At 36.7% G+C, this 14,026-nt stretch overlaps 1 protein-coding gene across 7 annotated transcripts in view; it reads right to left on the reverse strand.

The window, feature by feature from the left end:
* The window catches only part of FBXW11 (F-box and WD repeat domain containing 11), a 213,949-nt gene that overhangs the window by 131,856 nt on the left and 68,067 nt on the right, over nucleotides 1-14,026 (reverse strand). The window lies entirely within an intron of this gene.

Below are 14,026 nucleotides of genomic sequence, written 5' to 3' on the forward strand. Positions count from 1 at the left end.
TGTTTACTGCACAAAGAGGCACTGTGTAATTATTCTTTCTGGTGACCTAGTCGCTCAATAGATGCCCATTAACTGGAGATTATACATGATTGGATTTTCCCTTTTGAAGCTCCTACCTAATAGCTAAATGGAAACTTAATGAGAAGGGGAAGTGGGAGAGTTGTACTCTGAAAGGAAGAACAACTCATTTATGGATGGCAGTCTCTCTCTTCCCAAATCTAAAATCTCAAGATTGGGGTATATAATTTAAACTACAACATTTGTCCCATAGTATTAGTCAAAAAGATCCTGTAGATCTGTTGAAGTTAAGTGTTACAAGACCCTGTTTATTGCCTATAGAGGATAAACCTCTCTCTTAAATCTTCCCTCTTTTTCCTTTACATTCTTCAAGTTGTAAAATGTTAAAAGACACATACAGTATTTCCAAACAATCCATCTGAAAACACCCAATGTAGGCGGTGGCAGAAGAATCACCGTGCGACGACAACAGTGGTCCGCAGGTCTCACAGCAGGGTCTGATTAGAGATGTAGAACAGTGAAGCGGGAAAGTCAAAGGCTTTGGAAGCAAAGAGAGAGGCAGAATGGAGGGAGGGAGGGTGTGTGTGTGTGTGTGTCTGTGACAGAGAGAGAAATCCTGAGCAGGCTGTTCCATGCACGGACAAAAACAAACCACGCAAAGCCGTGGGGACCGAGAGCACAGTACAGCGGCTGGTGTCTGACGGGTGTTCAAAGCTGCTCACACCCTGCTACTTTCCCTTAAGTGTTATCTCCTCACGACTTTCTGACCTCAGACTCTGAAAGAAAGATTCCAGATGCTTGCCTGATAGGGAGAAGACACTGGCTTCCTCGGTAAAACCTCACAGATCACAGAACACCAAGGCCTGCAGTGCAGGGCTCCGTATGTTCACGTTGACCGTGAGTCAGAAAGGAAGGCAGTGTGTCCAAGCATCCCAAGCAGGTCAGGATTGGTGGCAGTAATAAATGAGCCTGAAAGGCGAAAGCGGGATGAAGAATACGGGAACAGAAGTAGTATTCCTCTCTCCAAATATTTCCCTCTTGCTGCCATCTTGGAGGAATGGATTAATAAAGGTGGCAGGTTTCCACAGTGGAACAGAGAAAGTGGAAACAGCGGGAAAGCGGGAACAGTGTCTCAGTATACCACTGGGGTGTGACCGGTAGTTACAAAGGCATGGCAACGTGCAACGTCTCAATGTCCTGGGTTCTGAGAGAGCGGCAAGAAGAAACATGCAGAGGTGAGCATGCCAAGTGGAGGATGGATGGAAAAAGATGTGCAGTGTTTTGAACTCAAGACTTTAAAAATATGGGAGCCTAAATCTGCCAGAGCTATTCTGACATAAGCTACCTCAGTACTTTCCTCACTCAAGGAGGAAACAAAAAGGCAGACTATACAAGAAGCAACTGTCTTTCCAGTAAGAAAATTTAATTCTTCCTTTCAGTCATTCCAAAACAGAGAAATAGTGTTTATTTACAGAGGTAAGAAGGAAACTCCCACCCCCCATAAAAATAGCAACTATTCTCTTAACGCTTGACGAAAGTGGATAAAGACATACATACAATTTAGTAAAACTGTATTTAAGAGAGTACTGTGGGGGCTAGAATACATATTTTTTCAATTTCTCTTATAAAGTCTTCAGGAAAGATGTCAAAGGGAAAAATGCTTCAACACTGATCAAAGGATCTTTTCCAAAAAGTCATCCAGGTGATACAAGAGATGCTCAGAGTAAAAAGGGTCCTGGAGTCTAATGAAGCTTGAGAAATCCTGCAAGCTCCTGTGCATGCTCTCCCCACGCTACCACCATCTTCTTCCTCCCTTCCCACCCCCACCAGACACACACACACACACACACACACACACACACACACACACGGCACTTCACTACGATACTGAAGTGCGTGTCAGTCACTCACTCATGTCCGACTCTGCAACCGCATGAGTCCTCTGCCCGTGGGATTCACCAAAGCAAGATTACTGGAGTGGGTTGCCATTTCCTTCTCCAAAGATGTGGCTCTGTAACATCTCACAATTTAAAAAATCAGATTAGATTCGTTTACTCCAGCTCTCCCTAATTTACTGGATATGGCCACCCACCTCCCTGCTCCGCTTTACAATCTCTAACCAAGAGCGCCGCGCACTGGTAAACCCTGGACTGGGTCGGTAGCATGACATGGCTCCTTCCTCCTCCCGCTTCACCACACAAAGACTCTGGGAGACAAAGGAAATGACCACTTTTGGTAAACACAATATATACCTTTCCTAGTCCCCATTATCTTTTGCCACCTGCTATATGTAGGAATAAGAATGGGTGGCAAGAATAGAATTTTCTCAGAGCCACAGGTATTTTTTTTTTCTTTTTTAATCGCTTTGACTTTTATTTCTTAAAGGTTTAGTAAATGAAAGGTCACGAGTGCAAGGGTGGGGTAAGAACAAACAATGAGCCTTCCTTCCAGGAGAAAAGAAAGGTGGCTTCCTACATCCCAGCTCTCAGAGTAAACCATGAGGTAAGCCAATCTGGGACTTGAAATCCTCTCTAAGCCTCCGACACTTCTGGGAAAGGACCTTCTTGGAAATACCAACATGGCTTAATCACTTCCTACCTTCTCATCATCATCTCTTTCCTCCTCCACCTACTAAGAAGCACCACATGCATATAAAACATGTAGCCCTTCCTACTACCAACAGAAGATAAAATCTAGCGAGAAGCAGCTAGACTCTAAGGCAGATCAACCTTAGTACTAGTGACATTTGGAGCCAGATTAATTTCCTGTTGGGGGGGGCTGTCATGTACAATAAAGGATGTTAAGTAGCATTCCTGGCTTCTCCCCACTAGAGGCCAGTAGCAAACCCCTCCCAGCCCTAACTGTGATAGCCAGCAAGCATCTCCGAATGACCGCCCAACGTCAGTGCACTGTGGTGTGTGCTGTGTGGGTGAGGGCATGCGGGGCAACAATACTGCCCCCTCCACTCGAGAGCCACTGCCCTAGGCGTGTGAGCTCCTCAACTCTCCTTCTTGGGCAAATACACTAAAAATACTGCCATCTCAGATCTGGCCTTTCTCTCCAGGCTTCTTTCCTTTGACCCCTGTGACAGTATGCGATTTCTTTAAACACAGTCTAATCTATGGTCAAGTAATTCATGGAGTACACAGGTATCTGAATTCTGGGATAAATCCTGCTTGCCATTCAATTCCTATTCAGGAAAACTTGATATAAGTTCTTTATACTAGAGATTCTTGGGCTTCGGGGTATGCACGAGGGTGATAAATATCATGAAGTTGTACACAAAAGTGTGTACACATTCTTCCAGAAAGATCCAGAGTTTTCATTAGATCTCAAAGGTGTCTCAAATGTGATAAAATAACAAAGCATGTCTTTGACCAAACAGGAGGCCAGGGTGGATGGAGCCTAGGTATATGTGTTTTGCTTTGATTTAAAGTTCTCCCAGTAATTTTTATGTTTATCTCTGCCTTAAAATTACTGCTAAGGCAAAATGATGTAGTCCATGTAGTACCACCATCCTAAGGAAACTGCATTGATACCATCGTTAACTCTGTCCCAACACGTGGTTATTTCCAAACTACCAAATACCATGAGAATCTAATGTCTGTCCCTTCTCTTACAAAACTTTTAGGAGAAGATGCCAAAGTGAAAATGCTGCTCTCAAGCTCACTAACCAGAGGACCATTTCCAAAGAGTATTCCAGGTTAACCTAAGAGATGCTCAGAGAAAAAAGGATCCTATGGCCTAATTACGTTTGACAAATGTGGTGCATTACATGAGTGATGCCCCCACTCCACTCCCAGAGATGATGATATACTTCATTAAGATACTAAAGGTGAATTCTGTAAAGCAATTATCCTTCAATAAAAAATAAATTAATTAAAAAAAAGAGATACTAAAGGTGCTGTAATATCTCTTAGTTTACAGATGAGGCTAGGTTAGTTTAACCTAGCTTTCCCAAATTTCACAGCCTCTTAATAAGAGCGCCACACTACACAGACTAGGCCAGCACCCTGGCCTGACTCTCCCTCCTCCCATCTCACCACAGACCCTTTCTGGGGCAAAGGAGACGTCCGCCTGGCTGAACACAATCCACTCCCCTCCCACTCCCAGCCACCTTCCCCCGTCGCTACATGGGGTCCCTCGGTAAAAGCGAAGCAGGCTCTAAGCAGTGATTTATCTTTGCCAGTAGATGCCACCAACTAACACAGAATATACTTCACTTGGAAAATTCCCTAAAGAGTTACATAAGAGGAATCAACTTCCTACTTTAAAAATGCTACAAATTCTGCATTTTGGCTTCCTGACAAGAAATGCTTATCAGTGTAAGATTCATATCAAAAACTCGCCTCTTTACTCCTGAGGCGAAGCAAAAACAAAAACCAAAGCAAAACTAAAAACCTTACAAAAGACCTTAGAAAACATGGGGCATTCTACCACTTTCTCTGTGTTTTTAAATTTTTGGATTTAAGAAATTAAGGGCAACAGATACATGGTGCAAAACGCTATCAGACAGACTTACTTAGTCTCCGTACCAGGCTTGTTTCATCCAGTATCTTTTGCTCTTCAGAAAAAATATGAAAGTAGATATTCCAATTTTACAGAAGAAATTGAGGGTCAGAGAAGTAAGTAACTGGTTAAGAGTTACACAATAAATAAGACACGTGGGGCTCTGGTCTAGGTCTGCTGTACTCAGAAATAAAGGAACTTTCTATACAGAAAAAGACTCAGGTGTTTTCCAACTGCTGGCTGTAGCCTATGAAATCAATTTAATGGGCTGTAACCAGCATTTTTTTAATAAAACGAAATTGAATCAGGGCATTCCCCTGCCCACAATGGTAAGCATAACAAAAATCACACAAAAAGGCTAAAAGCAATAAGCAAAAACATTAACAGGAAAATTCAAATTAAAAGGAAAGCAAAAGTCATCACTGCAAGGAGAGCAATATTCAAGTCAAACCAGTAAATAACATACAGGGCTTTAAACCTCTCTAAAAGGCAAAAATCTATAAAGACAATAATGTGTACTTTTATATAATGAATGAAATTCCAAAAAGTACAAAAAATTACAAATATTAAAAAAAAATTTAAACACCTTTTCATCTTCGACACATCAAACAGACCAACCAACAAACAACACTTGATTTTCCACGGAACATTAAAAAAAAAAAAAAAAGACGGAGCATCAAGCCAGAGAAGAAATCTCAAATACAGTTAGGAAGCAGGAAGAGATGATATGTTTGAGACCAGACCAAGCAGAAAAGTCTAGATTTAGTATGCCAGTTACTACTTGCATAAACGAAAGGTAAATCCATGGAACAATGACTGTTACAGGCATATCAAACACCTTTGAGTTGTTACTGTTAATGCCAGATTGGCCCCTAACCTAGCCTACAATTCTTCCCTAGTGTTAACCAACACATTGCTGGAAAAATGAGATCAGTGGAAAGCCAGAAGCATTCAAAGAGGAGACAAACTTGTCCAAAAAAGCAGCCCCTATCTTTCATACTACTCTTGCAACTCAGAAGGAAGTTCTATGCATCATGTATGTGTCTACGCATTCAAGTCTTTTTAATACAATGATTCCAGCCACCAATAAGTCCAACTTAATCAGAAATCTTCTCCTCCCTCCACACAAACATTAAAATTTAGGAACAAACTAGTGGTTTTCTTTGTACAATAAAAAGTAGTAATAAATTTTAAATCCATTGGGAGTTTGACTGAAATTACTGTACATGATATTACTAATGTAGTAAGTTTCCTTCCAACTTGCCTAACCTATAGTTTCAGTCAAGTTTTTAATGGCTGTTATTAACATTACAAGACAAGATTATACTAAGGTATCTGGAAGAATAAATAAAGGAGATGTTTCTTCCTTTCCTCACAAAATTTTTTATGCCTATGTTATTAGATTTTTAAATCTTCCTTAAAAGCTACAATAATGAAAGTAGTGTGGTACTGACAAAGTAAGACCAATGAAACAAAACAGAAAGTCAAGAAACAGATTCATTTACACTTACAATTTGCATATGATGAAGTTAGAATTTCAAATAAGGGGAAGAGGGATCTTTCAAGAAAGAGTATTAAAAATAAAAGTTAGGGACTTCTCTGGCGGCCCAGTGGTTAAGACTCCTTCTAATGCAGGGGGTGTCACAGGTTCTATCCCTGTGATAGATATAGATAGATATAGATATAGATAGATAGATATAGATAGATAGACTAGGGATAGATATCCCTAGTCCCTGGGGGACTAGGCTCCCACATGCCACTGTGTGGGTCCAAAACAATTTTTTTAATGAATAATAATAAAAAATGTTAAATGCTACCTCATTTCATATACCAATATATACTATCGATAAGAAGAATCAAGTGCAAAAAACTCTACAACCATTCCTAAGAGCAGCTACCAAACAGAAATAAAGTTTAGATTTGACTTAAAAAAATTTTAACTCAGATATGTTCATTATCAAATTTTAAAGACAAATACACTGGGAGAAACATTTTGATATACAGTAAATAACTTACTATATATAACGAGCTCTTGGTTAGGAAACCAAAATTAATACTTTAATAGGCAAATAAAGAGTAACTATCAATATCGCAAAACAAGAAATTTAAATGGCTGTCAAAAATGAACAAGTACAGTAACAAAAAAAGATGAAATTTTTCACCTATCTTAAATTTGCAACTTTAATTCTTATATACTTTAACCTTTGGTAGGGTTACAAATTGTTACCTTTCAGAAAGAGAGTATTTATCAACATATAACTTCAAAAATTACAACGTAACACTGGACATAATTTAACTTATAGCAGTTTATCCTAAAGAACTGTAAACCTACACAAAATTGTAGCTACAACAATTTATAACATGGAAAAATAGAAAACAATGTAAATGTTCAATACTATGATGTTATTTAAAAATATGATACAACAAGAGAAAATTTAAGTTCTTTCAAAACTTAACTAGTTAAGCTTTATTATGCTTAACTAGTTGAGCATAACATAGTGAAGAGCTTAACTCTCAAATGTAACTAGTACTCAGAACAACATAAAGTACACTACTAGGACCCCAAACACTGCCCAGTCATTAACACGCTAAGGGTAACCTCTATTTTTTGAATATCATCACAGATCCATTTTGCCTATTTTTTAAGTTTTACATAAATGGAATCATATTGTATAATACTATTTTGAGTCTGGCTTCTTTTGCTTAAGATTGTGATTTTGAGATCTTTAAGTAGTAATTCATTCTCTTCCACTGCTGTATAGTATTTCAAAAATTATGTACTCAGTCTTCTGCACATGAATGTGTGGGTCACTTCCACTTTTGGAATTTAAAATAACTGTCATGTCTTTTGGTATATATGGATATATATTTCGTTAGATCTACACTAGGATAGAACAGCTAGGTTATGAAATATATACTACCACTTTTCTAAAGTAATATTACCCAGTAATCAATACCATCAGCAGTTTATGTGAGTTCTATTGCTCCTTACCAGCTATGGGTTTTGGGGCTTTTTAATTTTTTTTCCTGGTTCTGTTTTTGGTGTTTTTTTCTGTTTGCTTAATTTTAACATTCTGTTGGGTATACAGTAGTATCTCTCTGTAGTTTTAAGCTGCATTGTCCTGGTGACTAATGAGGTTGAGGACCTTTTGTAAACTTAGCCATTTGGATAACGTCTTTTGTAAAGTGGAAGTTAAAGCTTTTCACTATTTTTTAGTGAAAAAAAGTCACTTTAGTGACAGTCTTTTCGATTTCTAGAAACTTTACATATATTAGAATGGAGTCCTTTTGTCAAATGTTTTTATTACAAAGATCTTCTCCTAATCTGTGAGTTAATTTTCCATTCTCTTTACAGTGTATTTTGATAAACAGAAGTAATTAATTTTAATGAAAAGTAACTTATCATTATTTCCTTGATTATAATTTATGTTTTTTATGCCTTAAGAAATATTTCTTCTCCTGAAGTCATAAAACTATTCTCTCGTGTAGTAGCCTAGAAGTTTAATTTTAATTTTTATACTTATATCTAAAACTCATCTACACTGGCTTTTATGTACAGTAGGAATCAGGACTCATATTCTAAAATTTGAATGCAATGTTTTTCAAACTGCAGGTTGGAGCTCACAGTATCAATTTAAAGGATAACCAGCATTTAAAAAAAAAAAAAAAACTGAAATACGTAAGAACAAAACACAGAGTATATCCGCTATTTCATCATTTACAACATACATTTTAAAAAATATTTTAACATCTCTGAAATTGGGCTATTTCTTATAATAATGGCAACTTACAATTTAAAATGGTAGCACTTTTTCTATATATTATTGGGTTGGGCCAAAATGTCTGTTTGGGCTTCTCTTAAGATTTCATATAAGATCATTCAGTGATGGAATACAGTGATATTGGGGGCCGTTGTGTGAAAAAGTATATGTATGTGATACAGACACAAATACATATATATTAACACATACAAACATGCCTATAGTATACAGACATAAATACGTATGCTCACGTATATTAGGTCTAAATATAACTTTTACTTCCTACTATAAAAGCACTGAAGAACCCCTGGTTAAGATAATGGAGTACAGCAGGTCTCATACTGCATGTTTTCAGTTTTCTTTCAATTCTCCTAATTATATCAAAAGAGATTTTCATTCTCTTTCACTGCTGTACAGTACTTCAAAAATTATACACTCATTCTACTGTAGATAAATGTGTGGGTCACTTACACTTTCGTAATTTAAAATGATTTTGTCATGTCTTTGGTGTGTATGGGTATATATTTTGTTTGTTTTTAACATAAAGAACTGGTCTCTTGTTCAGTTTACTGTAACTGTGTTTAGCTAGAATTTCACTACACATTTTGTTTCTACGGTATTTTTTTTTTTTACAGTAACCAATCTCTACATAGTTCCCTTTTCTGATATTTTTTTAAAGAAATAAGATTTTAAAAATATACAACAAAAGAACAAATGGTATGCAGATTTGTCCAGAACTGTGAAGGCTGTAATTTCCTGTCTAAAATTTGTGAAATACTATCTGAAAAGAATAGTGACATAAAAAAACCATGTAAACTATATTAAATGGGGAAAAAGGCAAGTAAAAATAAGTCTGCATGATCCCATCTTTACAAATGTTTTACCTATCAAACTTTATTTAAAGAAGCAACTGGAAAAAGTGTTAAAATGCTGGCAATACTATCCCTGTAATTTTTCTGTTTTGCTTATATACCCCATCTAAATTTTCCTTAAGGAAGACACATTTCTTTTTAAAATAACAATGAACAGTGACTTTTTAAAAACTGAAACTGAAAAAGTCGAAAGAGCCACACCAAGACCCCAGACACATATGCTCTAACTTTAAAAGACAGAAACTAGTCACTGCAACTTCCAGCAGAGTCAGATCCTGCAGACACATCTGACTTGTGTCTGCTTCCTGATCTACAAAGCGGAAGTGAAAACAGGTTCTCCCTGAGTGAGAAAACTTTAAAAGATAATCCTGGTACTTAATATGGGCTCCTTTAGTCAAATTTAAACTCCACAGGACAGAAGTGTTTGGCTGTTTTATCCATTCTGTGTTCTCAGCACTTAGAATGATTCCTGACACACAAGTAGGGTAGTATAATAAGTATACACTGACAATGAATATTACTTAGAATTATTATAGGTATATCTTCCTATTAATTGTAATGACCAAACTGGTAATCTTGTTTCTGCTTAACTCCCTTCCCATATTTTCCAAACTGTCTACAATGAGCAAGATTTCAACATGTAGGGCAAGAAACCATAAAACACCATTTCTGGTTGTCACAGAAAAGACGCAAGAAACAAAATCTATTTTCAGAAAGGCAGTCACCCGTATCACCTCCAAAGTACTCATTTACCTAGATAAAAGAAGCACACCTCATTAATTATTTGACTGTTTAAAAAGGTCCAAAACAAGCACAGATACAAGTCTGCTAGAGTCTCCCTAAGTAAGCAGAGAATGGGTGGCAGAATGTGCATTTAAATGCTTCCTAGGGCTCAGGAAGTGACTCTGAAGAGAACTTTAAAGCAAAACTTGTAAGGTGTTTCATGTTTACTAAAGAAAGCCAGAAAAAGAAGGTGCTTTAGAAGCAGGAGCAGAAGAACAGCCGACAGACGCTGAGTCGTGAAGCACAGCACATGGAGGCAGTCAGTCCGCTGAAATGTAAAGAGCAGGCCTTCAGAGCCAGGAGTCCAATGCAAATCCCAGGCTTTGCCAATTACAAACTGTGGGACTTCCGGTAAGTCACTTGACTTCTCTCTGGGTCTTGGTTCCCTCTTTTATAGGACAGGGATAATACTGCCTACCTTGAAGGAAAAGAAATAACATGGGCAAACATTGCTCAGAGGAGGAAAACAATAAACCAGAAAAACATTTTTACTCTTTTGCTTCTACTATAAATTATTTTAAAAGAAACATGAAAGTATCTACTAAGGATATGAAGGGAAGTTAGAGAAATACCATACCACATCACAATCATTTCTCATATTACTGTGTTAAGGGGTAACCTGGCAGACTCAGCAAAGATTTCGAACATAAAATCTACCCAAGAAATTGTAAAGCAATGAATTATAATAATAGTAGCTACCACTCATTGAGCACACATTAGAAATTATATCATTCAATTAAAACTACCAAACAAAACCACCAAAAACTTAAGAGTAAGATGATGAATTTAACACAATATCAATCAAATTTCCAGCAGGTTTTATTCTACTCCCCTCCCAACTTCAACCAACTGCACTGATTTTAAATTTTTTATGAAAATATATACAGTGAAGGCAATCTGGAAGAACTAAGTGAGAGAATTTACACTATGAAATATCAAGATCTACTATATAGCTCTTGTAACAAAGAGAGTATTATATAGGAATAAAGGTAGACAAAGGGCTTCCCTCGTAGCTCAGTCGGTAAAGAATCTGCCTGCAATGCAGGAGACCCAGGTTTGATTCCTGGGTTGGGAAGATCCCCTGGAGAAGGAAATGGCAACCCACTTCAGTATTCTTGCCTGGAGAATCCCATGGACAGGGGAGCCTGGTGAGCAACAGTCCAAGGGGTCACAAAAGTCAGACACAACTTAGCAACTAAACCACCACCAAAAATTGTATCCAAACTCAGATCCACACATATGAGTTCCCTTGACTAAATACTAAGGTAACACACTTCAGTGCAGTGGAGAAAAAAACGCTCTTTCCAGTAAAAGACTATCAACTGGGTATTCTTATTTTGAGCCCTACCTATCCTCTCACCAAGGGGAAAAAGTATATTCTACATAGACTGCAGATTTAAATGTCAAAGGTAAGCTTCTAGAAGAACCCATAGATCATCTCCATGACCATGGAATAGGTAAAGCTTTCCTAAACAGGATAAAGCATCTGCTAACAAGAAAGAAAAATCTGATAAACTGGATTATAATGAGAAAGTTCCATTCACTGAAAGCATCATTAAGAGACTGAAGATTAAAATGCTCTAAAACTGATTTATGGTGATAGAACAACACTGAACTGCATACCTGAAATGGATGAATTTTACAACACAGAAAATATATCAATTTTTAAGGAATTAAACTTAAAAGAAAAAAAGGCAACCCATGAAGTGAGAGAAGATTGATAAAACATCCAGAATATTAAAAAAAGAAAATCAACCCTCACTTCAAATCAATAAGGAATGCAAACACATACACTCAACCCCCCCTCCCCCAAAATAGGTAAAACACTTATATAGGCACTTCACAAAAGAAAATATCCAAATAAAGTTAAAATATGAAAATTCAACCCAAGTGCTATCATCCAGAAACAATCACTTGCATTTTGGTTACAAAAGTTGCAAACTATAGATTTATATATATATATATATATATATATATATATATTAAAAAACTGTTTGAAGCATGCTCTCTAGTAGAATTGCTTTTCACATGTGTCATGGATATCTTTTCATATCACTGTAGACCTTCATTTTCATTTTTAATGCCAACAGTTTACTTCATCCCATAATTTACTCAGCACAGGTAAGTAGTAAACATTAAACTTTTTACTGTCTCATACAACTACAATTAACCTTTATGCTTACTTTGAATAACTGCCTCCTTTGATCAAATTCCTGGAAATGCTGGATCCATAAGAACTTGTATTTAATAAAAGAATGTCTACACTGAATTTCATTTTTGTTTAATCATTTCTATTCATCAGAATAGAGTTCATAAGTCATAAAATCTAATGGTCAACTCTCATTGCTCACACTTCAGAACCCGTCAAAAAGACTTGCGCATTCTCTCCTCCCTGATATACTTCAGTCACTTGGCTCCCAGGACTCTGCATTCATCTACTTCTCAGATCTCTAGCACAAGAAATATAGAGATTTTCAGACACAAGGAAAACCACAAGAATACCTGAATCCAGTGAGGGAATACAGAGATAAATGAAGAGGGAAATGGTAAAAATGACAGTATATATAAAATAATATTTCTATTTTTTAATTTCTTTAAAATATAATTGACTACCTGAGGAGTTCAAAATGTTGAACAACCACAAATAAATGGAAAGTGAGCTTTTAGCCATGAACTACAAGACTCAATATTGTTATGATGTCAGTACTACCCAAAGAATCTATAGATTCAATGCAATCCTTATCAAAATTTCAAAAGAGTTTTTGCATATACAGAAAAACCCATTCTAAAATTCATACAGACTCTCAAGGGACCCTGAATAGCCAAAATAATCTTAGAAACAGCAGCAATACCATCTCACATTTCCTGATTTCAAGACTTATTACAAAGCTACAGTAATCAAAATAGTATGGTACTGGCATAAAGACAGATATAGAGACCAACTGGAGCAGAGAGCCCAGAAATAAACCCTCACATACACAGGCAAACGATTTTTTATAAAGGTACCAGGATTAGTCTATGGGGAAGTAACAGTCTTCTCAACAAATGCTACTGGAAAAACTAGATATCCACATATCAAAGAATAAAACTGGGCCCTTACTTGATAGCACATATAAAAATTATATGTGCTCAAAATGGGTCAAAGATCCAAATATAACAGCTAAAACTATAAACTTCTTAGAAGAAGAGATAAAGGAAAAGCTTCATTACATTGGATTTAGCAATGATTCCTTGTATATGATACCAAAAGCTAAGACAACAAAAATAAAAATATATAAATCAGACTGTATCAAAACTTAAAACTGCTGTGCATCAAAGAATACAATCAACAGAGTGAAAATTCAACCTAAGAAATGGGAAAAAATGTTTGCAAAGCATGCATCTGATAAGGGATTAATATTCAGAATCTATAAAGAACTAAAACTAAACAGCAAAAACAAATCAATTCAAAATGGGCAAAGGACTTGAATAGACACTTCTGTGAGAAGATATACATACTAGTGGCTAAAAAGCTTAGGGAAAGATACTCAACCTCATTAGTCATCAGGGAAATGCACATCAAAACCACTGTGAGATATCACCTCACACCTATCAGAATGACTACTACCAAAGCCACAGAAAATAGCAAGTGTTGACAAGGATGTGGATAAACTAGAACCCTTATACACTGCTGATAGGAATGTGAAATGGGGTAGCTGCTATGGAAAAGTGAATGGTAGTTCATGAAAAAATTAAAAACAGAGTCACCATATGATCCAGCAAGACCAATTCTGCATCTGTATCCAAAAGAATTAAAAGTCTCAAAGAAATATTTATACACTATGTCCATATACCAGCATTATTCACAATAAGCAAAAGGTGGAAACAGCCCAGACGTTCACTGAAGGATGAAACACTAAATGATACACGGTATAAACATGCACAGGGACATTACTCAGCCTTCAAAAAAAGGGAATTCTTCTACACATTATAGCATGGATGGACACTGAGGACACTAAGCTAAGGGAAATAAGTCAGCTATAAAAAGAAATACTGTACAATTCTGTTTATGTGAGGTATCTAGAGCAGCCAAATTCATAGAAA

This window comes from Cervus elaphus, chromosome 25, assembly GCF_910594005.1.
Source record: "Cervus elaphus chromosome 25, mCerEla1.1, whole genome shotgun sequence".
Taxonomy (NCBI): Eukaryota; Metazoa; Chordata; class Mammalia; order Artiodactyla; family Cervidae; genus Cervus; species Cervus elaphus.